A 7,967-nucleotide genomic window follows, 5' to 3' on the forward strand; every position below is an offset into this window, starting at 1 on the left:
ATTTTCACAACAGTTTGAATTACAAATTTTCTCCCCATTTCTACCCTCCCCCCCACTCCAAGATGGCATATATTCTGGTTGTCCTGTTCCCCAGTCAGCCCTCCCCTCTATCACTCCCCTCCCCTCTCATCCCCTTTTCCCTTCCTTTCTTGTAGGGCAAGATAAATTTCTACGCCCCATTGCCTGTGTATCTTATTTTTTAGTTGCATGCAAAAACTTTTTTTTTTTGAACATCTGATTTTAAAACTTTGAGTTCCAAATTCTCTCCCCTCTTCCCTTCCCACCCACCCTCCCTAAGAAGTCGAGCAATTCAGCCTAGGCCACATGTGTATCATTATGTATCACCCTTCCACACTACTCATGTTGTGAAAGACTAACTATATTTTGCTCCTTCCCAACCCATCCCCCTTTATTGAATTTTCTCCCTTGACCCTGTCCCCTTTCCAAAGTGTTTGTTTTGATTACCTCCACCCCCATCTGCCCTCCCGTTCATCATCCCCCCCCTTTTATTTTTTTTTTTTATCTTCCTCCCTCTTCTTTCCTGTGAGGTAAGATATCCAACTGAGTATGTATGGTATTCCCCCTCAGGCCAAATCTGATGAGAGCAAGGTTCACTCATTCCCCCCTCACCTGCCCTCTCCCCTCCTCCCACAGAACTGCTTCCTCTTGCCACCTTCATGCGAGATAATCCACCCCATTCTATCTCTCCCTATCTCCCTCTCTCAGTATGTTGCTCTCTCATCCCTTAATTTCATTTTATTTCTTTTAGATATCTTCCCTTCATTTTCAACTCACCCTGTGTCTGCTCTCTCTCTTTTACATATATATATATATATATATATAAACACACACATATATATATACACATACATACATATACACATAGATATATACATACATACACATTCACTTATATATATATATAAACGTGTATATATATATATATATATATATATATATATGCATATTCCTTTCAGCTGCTATGATATTGAGGTCTCATGAATCAAACACATCATCTTTCCATGTAGGAATGTAAACAAAACAGTTCAACTTTAGTAAGTCCCTTGCAATTTCCGTTTCTTGATTACCTTTTCATGCTTCTCTTGATTCTTGTGTTTGAAAGTCAAATTTTCTATTCAGTTCTGGTCTTTTCACTGAGAAAGCTTGAAAGTCCTCTATTTTATTGAAAGTCCATATTTGCCTTAGAACATGATACTCAGTATTGCTGGGTAGGTGATTCTAGGTTTTAATCCTAGCTCCATTGACCTCTGGAATATCGCATTCCAAGCCCTTCAATCTCTTAATGTAGAAGCTGCCAGATCTTGGGTTATTCTGATTGGGTTTCCACAGTACTCAAATTGTTTCTTTCTGGCTGCTTGCAGTATTTTCTCCTTGATCTGGGAGCTCTGGAATTTGGCGACAATATTCCTAGGAGATTTCTTTTTGGGATCTATTTGAGGAGGCGATCGATGGATTCTTTCAATTTCTATTTTGCCCTGTGGCTCTAGAATATCAGGGCAGTTCTCCTTGATAATTTCTTGAAAGATGGTATCTAGGCTCTTTTTTTGATCATGGCTTTCAGGTAGTCCAATAATTTTTAAATTATGTCTCCTGGATCTATTTTCCAGGTCAGTGCTTTTTCCAAGGAGATATTTCACATTGTCTTCCATTTTTTCATTCCTTTGGTTCTGTTTTATAATATCCTGATTTCTCATAAAGTCACTAGCTTCCACTTGCTCCAATCTAATTTTTAAAGTAGTATTTTCTTCAGTGGTCTTTTGGACCTCCTTTTCCATTTGGCTAATTCTGCCTTTCAAGGCATTCTTCTCCTCATTGGCTTTTTGGAACTCTTTTGCCATTTGAGTTAGTCTGTTTTTTAAGGTGTTGTTTTCTTCAGTGTATTTTTCAGTATTTTTTTGGGTCTCCTTTAGCAAGTCATTGACTTGTTTTTCATGGTTTTCTCGCATCCTTCTCATTTCTCTTCCCAATTTTTCCTCTACTTCTCTAACTTGCTTTTCCAAATCCTTTTTGAGTTCTTCTATGGTCTGGGGCCAGTTCATGTTTTTCTTGGAGGCTTTTGTTGTAGGCTCTATGACTTTGTTGTCTTCTTTAGGCTGTATGCTTTGGTCTTCTTTGTCACCAAAGAAAGAATCCAAAGTCTGAGACTGAATTTGGGCGCGTTTTCGCTGCCTGGCCATATTCCCAACCAACTAACTTGACCCTTGAGTTTTTCAGTGGGGTATGACTGCTTGTAGACTAACGAGTTCTATGTTCCACAGTTTGGGGGGGAGGTGCCAGCTCTGTCAGACCCACACTACTCCTTCCCCAAGAACCCCCAGCCCGGGCTGGGCTTAGATCTTCAGCAGGCTGTTGCACTCCTGCTCTGATCTGCCACTTAATTCCTCCCACCAGGTGGGCCTGGGGCCAGAAGCAGCAGCAACTGTAGCTGCCCCACCTCCGCTGCCCCCGGGACTGGAAGCCGAACCGCGAACTCCTTCCACTCCCGCAGCTTTTCCCACTAACCTTCTCCGCAGTCTTTGGTGTTTGTGGGTCAAGGAGTCTGGTAACTGCCGCAGCTCACATATTCAGGGCGCTAGGGGCCCCATCCGCCCGACTCCAAGTTTGGTTGTTCCACGCTGCTCAGGCTGGCCTCTGCTCCACTCCATTCCCAGCACCCAGCTCCCAGCTCCCAGCTCCGAGTGGAATAGACCTCACCCAGAGACCATCCAGGCTGTCCTGAGCTGGAGCCCTGCTTCCCTCTGTTGTTCTGTGGGTTCTGCCGTTCTAGAATTGGTTCAGAGCCATTTTTTATAGGTTTTTGGAGGGACTCCGTACGGAGCTCACTCTAGTCCCTGCTTACCAGCTGCCATCTTGGCTCCGCCCCCGCCAACCTCATATTTAGCAGCAATTTCAGCAAGAATTGTGACATGAAGCTTTTCTTATATACTTTCCAAAGAACTCCTTTTATCAGCAGCATATAAAAATTATACTTTTTTAGCTTATATTTTATTATTTACTATTTTAGTTTTCAACATTGATTTCCACAAGATTTCGAGTTCCAAATTTTCTCCCCATTTCTACCATCCCCCCCCACTCCAAGATGGGATATATTCTGATTGCCCCATTCCCCAGTCAGTCCTCCCTTCTGTCACTCCACTCCCCCATCCCATCTCCTTTCCCTTTACTTTCTTGTAGGGCAGGATAGATTTCTATGCCCCATTCCCTATATATCTTATTTGCAGTTGCAGTTGCATGCAAAAACAACTTTTTCTTTTGAGCATCTGCTTTTAAAACTTTGAGTTCCAAATTCTCTCCCCTCTTCCCTTCCCACCCACTCTCCCTAAGAAGGTAGGCAATTCAACATAGGCCACACATGTATCATTATGCAAAACACTCCCACACTAATCATGTTGTGAAAGGCTAACTATATTTCTCTCCATCCTATCCTGTCTCCCTTTATTCAATTTTGTCCCTTGACCCTGTCCCTTTTCAAAAGTGTTTGCTTTTGATTACCTCCTCCCCCATTTGCCCTCCCTTCTATAATCCCCCCTTTTTTATCTCCTTCCCCCTACTTTCTTGTGGGGTAAGTACCAAATTGAGTGTGTATGGTATTCCCTCCTCCAGTCAAATCTGATGAGAGCAAGATTCACTCATTCCTCCTCTCCTGGCCCCTCTTCCCTTCCAACAGAACTGCTTTTCTTGCCACTTTTATGTGAGATAATTTACCCTATTCTATCTCTCCCTTTCTCCTCCCAATATATTTCTCTCACCCCTTGATTTTGTTTTATTTTTTTAGATATCATCCCTTCATATTCAACTCACCCTGTGCCCTCTGTCTATATGTATGTATATTCCCTTCAACTACCCTAATACTGAGAAAATTCTCATGAATTACACACATCATGTGTGTGTAATTGTAAAAAAAATGTAAACAAAACAGTTCAACTTTAGTAAGCCCCTTATGATTTCTCTTTCTTGTTTACCTTTTCATGCTTCTCTTGATTCTTGTATTTGAAAGTCAAATTTTCTATTCAGTTCTGGTCTTCTCATTGAGAAAACTTGAAAGTCCTCTATTTTATTGAAAATCCATATTTTGCCTTGGAGCATTATGCTCAGTTTTGCTGGGTAGGTGATTCTTGGTTTTAATCCTAGCTCCTTTGACCTCCAGGATATCATATTCCAAGACTTTCAGTCCCTTAATGTAGAAACTGCTAGATCTTGTGCTATCCTGATTGTGTTTCTACAATACAAATTGTTTCTTGCTGCTTGCAGTATTTCCTCCTTGATCTGGGAACTCTGGAATTTGGTGACAATATTCCTAGGAGTTTTCTTTTTGTGATCTTTTTCAAGAGGTGGATTCTTTCAATTTCTATTTTGCCCTCTAGTTCTAAAATATTGGGGCAGTTTTCCTTGATAATTTCTTGAAAGATGATGTCTAGGCTCTTTTTTTTTGATCATGGTTTTCAGGTGCCAATAATTTTAAAATTATCTCTCCTGGATCTATTTTCCAGGTTAGTGGTTTTTACAATGAGATAGTTCCCATTGTCTTCCATTTTTTCATTCCTTTGGTTCTGTTTTATAATGTGTTTTTACAATGAGATAGTTCCCATTGTCTTCCATTTTTTCATTCCTTTGGTTCTGTTTTATAATGTGTTGATTTCTCATAAAGTCACTAGCTTCTACTTGCTCCAGTCTAATTTTTAAGGTGGTATTTTCTTCAGTGGTCTTTTGGACCTCCTTTTCCATTTGGCTAATTCTGCCCTTCAAGGCATTCTTCTCATTGACTTTTTGGAGCTCTTTTGCCATGAGTCAGTCTATTTCTTATGGTGTTATTTTCCTCAGCATTTTTTTTGGGGGGGTCTCCTTTAGCAAGTCATTGACTTGTTTTTCATGGTTTTCTTGCATCACTCTCATTTCTCTTCCCAATCTTTCCTCTACTTCTCTTACTTGCTTTTCCAAATCCTTTTTGAGCTCTTCCATGGCCTGAGACCAATTAATATTTTTCTTGGAGGCTTTTGATGTAGGCTCTTTGACTTTGTCGACTTCTTCTGGCTGTGTGTTTTGATCTTCTTTGTCACCAAAAAAAGATCCTATAGTCTGAGTCTGAGTCCTTTTTCACTGCCTTTTCATGTTTCCAGCCAACTACTTGACCCTTGAGCTTTTTGTCAGGGTATGACTGCTTATAGAGTAGAGAATACTTTGTCCCAAGCTTTAGGGGCTGCACTGCTGTTTTCAGAGCTACTTCTACTCCACTGTCACTGCTAGCTCTGCCACAGAAACTCTCCTCCTCCCCCAAGAACTGCTAACCAGGACCACGATCCAGATCCAAGCAGGGCAAAGCAAGAGAACCTGCCTCTGTGCCAGCAAAGCATTCCTTGCCCTCCTGCTGTGATCTGCCCTTGATTCCTCCCACAATGTGAGCCAGGGACTTGGGAAGCAGCTGACGTTGGAGCTCTGGAAGCAGCCCCAGGAGCTTCCTGCTACTTCCACCACCACTGCCATGCCACCTCTGCCACCCCCAGGGCTCTGGCCAGACCACTCTCACCCCAATCTTGCAGTTTTCCCACTAGTCTGCTTCGTGATCTTTGGCATTTGTGGGTTCAGAAGTCTGGTAACTGCCATAGCTCAATGATTCATGGCCCTCAGGCCTGCTCCACCCCACTCCCGGTCTGTTTGGTCCTAGTGCGGCCCTGGCTGGGCTGCACTCCGCCTCCAGCAGCATGCAATAGACCCTTCCCAGCGACTATCCAGGCTCTCCGGGGCTGGAGACCTGCTTTCCTCTGCTATTTCGTGGGTTCCACAGCTCTAGAATTTGTCCAGAGCCATTTTTTACAGGTGTTTGGAGGGATTTGGGGAAAAGCTTAAGCAAGTCCCTGCTTTCCAGCCGTCAACTTGGCTCTGCCTCCCAAATCACACTTTTTCCTAAAGATATTTTAATAAGCAGAATCTGGTCTACAGTCACACAGGGCAGAGAAGCTGGGGATAAATTTGATTACTTTTCCATAGATAAGATTGATTGAGAAACTGACTGTTGTTTGATTATAATGACCAAGAAGTTTGACTCTAGAGAAGTGTTGAGAAAATGAATTCTTTCCCTTCTTTGCAGAAATGGGGGACTATTGGTATGGAATATTGCATATACTAACAGACTCAGTTGATATGTTTGTTGGTTATGGTAATCCACTTTTTCTTTTAAAAACATTTGGTATTAAAGATGGCTTACTGGGTAGGGGTGGAGGAGATTTTTTAAAAAAATTAAATGATATAAAAAATTTATCAATACTTATTTCCCCTCCTAAGATTGGTTGAAAGGCAGCCTTAAAATGAAATCACTCACACAAGCGTGCACACACACACACACACACACACACACACACACACACACTCCATGTTCTATATCCAAGTCAAATCAATTCAATAAGCATTGATTAAGTGCCTGGTATGTGCTAGGGACCAGATTCCCTACTACCATATAAGACAATGGTTACGTTGTCAAGAAGATACTTCATTACCCTCTTAAATCCTGGGTAGCTGGGATCCCCTTGTTTTAGCTTTCCTCCTTTCAAATCCAGGGTCTTTCTTAAATACTACCATTTTAGTGGGAGCCTAGAATTCTGGGTTTTCAAAGTTTAATATTAGAATTTTATGTACACATATAGGTGCATATACATACCCAACAAAGTTACGTCCTACCTTATGTGCAATGATTCCATCCATAAAGTCAAGATCTTTAGTACTGTGCACAGTACACTTGGTTACTATTATAGGTACTAATAAATGCTCCCCCCATCCTCATTCATTTGTTGTGACACAGCTAGGTGATACATGGATAGAGTCAGGAAGAGTTGAGTTCAAATCTAGCTTTCTAACACTTACTAGCTGTAGGAACCCTGGGGCAAGTCCTTTAAGTCTGCCTTGGTTTCTACATCTATAAAATTGTAATAGCACCTATGCTATTGTTATGAGCATAAAATGACACAGTAGAACGACAGAAATGCTGGGGAGGATTCATGCATCAAAAACTAGGCAGGTGGGTGGGCAGAATGGTGGCAGACTTTCCTTGCCCAAGATCTGCCTTTGAGTCTAATTCCCCATTCCTTGAACTAAGAGTCAACCATAGTAAGAAGCTGTTTCTGTTTCTGCCAATGACTGGACTCTAAATAGAAGCGCATCAGCCTCAGGTGCTAGCAAGACCCAGTTAGGCCCCAGATAGCCCAGATTGGAGTTGTGGAGCTTAGAGTACTGGTGCCAGCATTGGGAAAGTTTGTTAACTCCAGCACTAGGAAGGTCTGCCAGTTCCTGCATTGGCAAGATTTTGTTGATTTTTGCATCAAATACACCTGCTGTTGTGGTGTCAGAGCTGAGGTTGAGTCCAGACACCAGGACCTGTGGTCTAAAACTCTTGAGTTCAGAGCATGCCTAGAAATCTTTCCTCTACTCTGTGTATGTTTTATACCTTCTGCCCTCTGTTAAGCATATGTTATCTCTCCCCTGTAGAATATAAGTTTCTTCAAAGCAGGAACCATTCTTGCTTTTTCTTTCTCTTTTGCATTTACCACAGTGGCTCGCACAGAGTAAGCACCTGATAAATGCTTGTTTATCAGTTAGGTTGTCTAAGCCTAGGAGAAGATTGAGTTGTATGGGCATATGGAAGATCTTCTATTTTATTCCTTTTTTTGTTGTAAATGGTTAATAACCATGTATACAGTTGAGGATGACAATTTGTACTTGTACAAATTTAAGAAAGTCATATGCCTGGGCTCAGAGATAGATAGAAGATTCAGGGAGAAGACACAATTTTCTGGTAGGTTGGGGCTTATAGCTATTTTGTTATGTGAATATAAGCTTAACACAATCAGTAGACAAGTATAGCTATCTATGAGATAGAATGTTGCCCACTGAGACAGCTGGTGATGCCATGGTTAGAGCACTGGGCCTGGAGTTAGGAAGATCTGAGTCTAAATCCA

Source organism: Trichosurus vulpecula, chromosome 1 (genome assembly GCF_011100635.1).
Source record: "Trichosurus vulpecula isolate mTriVul1 chromosome 1, mTriVul1.pri, whole genome shotgun sequence".
In the NCBI taxonomy this organism is placed as follows: Eukaryota; Metazoa; Chordata; class Mammalia; order Diprotodontia; family Phalangeridae; genus Trichosurus; species Trichosurus vulpecula.